The 1,416-nt window shown below is 38.5% G+C and overlaps 1 protein-coding gene across 1 annotated transcript in view; it reads right to left on the bottom strand.

The window, feature by feature from the left end:
• Positions 1–1,416, bottom strand: part of LOC106870484 (F-box only protein 11) — a 171,857-nt gene that overhangs the window by 9,166 nt on the left and 161,275 nt on the right. The gene's annotated exons all lie outside the window — the stretch shown is intronic.

Below are 1,416 nucleotides of genomic sequence, written 5' to 3'. Positions count from 1 at the left end.
GGCGAGAACAAAAGAGAGAAAGAAAGTGAGGAAGAAGCAAGACAATACACAGGTATTATTCATACAGCCAGTCAGAATTGTAAGAGACTGACCAACAGGTGTCAGAGTTCATATTCAACAAATGGCAACAATGGCGGTTGTGACTGAAGAATGAGGGAAGGGCAGGGTTAGGGTGGAGTGACTCCTGTCTTTTTATTTTCCTTTAACAATAAATATCCACTGGTAGTAATAACAACAACAACAACAACAACAACATTAAAGTGACTCCCTGCTGCCTACACAGCAGCAACAGCAGCAGCAGCAGTGCAAGCTATGCAGAGTTATTTAAGAATCTGATTGAATGGTTCCAACCACACCCTGTTCGTGCTCATGCTCCCTGCTCCCTGCTACCCATTGTCTCCCCGCCATTACAGGATTACCACAGAACAAGAAGAGATGAATCAATAGTCGAAAAAGAAAAAAAGAAGAAAAGAAAAGAACCAATGAAACAAACTTACCTATGATAATAATAATAATAATAATAATGATAACAATAATGATAATATTGGTGGTGGTGGTGTTGATGATGATGACGATGCCTTTTATTAAATAATGGTAATTAAATAACATTTAGTAGAACATTAAGAAAGTGGAGAGTCAATAACTGAAACACGTCACCACAAGAAGAGAGACAAATTTAATACAAATAATATCAACGAAATCAATATCGTTTTCACAGATAAAGCAAACACACACACACACACAAACATAGACACATTACAAGCCAAAAAAAATAAGTGTTTATATGGTTATACAAGCAGCTGGAAATAGAAACCAAATCTTCTAATCTTAACAAAAAAAAAAAAAAAAAAAGAAAGAAAGAAAGAAAGAAATAAAGAGAAGAGATATCAGATAATGCAAAGCTACAGATGAGCGAATATGAATAAGAGACAAGACGATCATGACTGGAACATCTTTGACACTTCAGCATTTAAACCGGCTGAATCTGGCCCAAATATTCTATCTGTTTTATGTTCAAGAGGGCCAGATCTGGCCCCTCACACCTACCCTACAATGTCGTTTGAAAACTCAACAATCACATGGTAGAAATCTCAAAGCTATAAGATACTCTTACTCGTTTCAGTCATTTGACTGCGGCCATGCTGGAGCACCACCTTTAACCGAGCAAATCGACCCCGGGACTTATTCTTTGTAAGCCTAGTACTTGTTCTATCGGTCTCTTTTTGCCGAACCACTGGGTTACGGGGACATAAACACACCAGCATCGGTTGTCAAGCAATGCTAGGGGGACAAACACAGGCACACAAACACACACACAAACACACACACACACACACACACACACACACATATATATACATATATACGACAGGCTTCTTTCAGTTTCCGTCTACCAAATCCACTCACAAGGCTTTG

The sequence above is a fragment of the Octopus bimaculoides genome, chromosome 11 (genome assembly GCF_001194135.2).
Source record: "Octopus bimaculoides isolate UCB-OBI-ISO-001 chromosome 11, ASM119413v2, whole genome shotgun sequence".
In the NCBI taxonomy this organism is placed as follows: Eukaryota; Metazoa; Mollusca; class Cephalopoda; order Octopoda; family Octopodidae; genus Octopus; species Octopus bimaculoides.
This window is presented reverse-complemented; position numbering and strand designations above follow the sequence as displayed.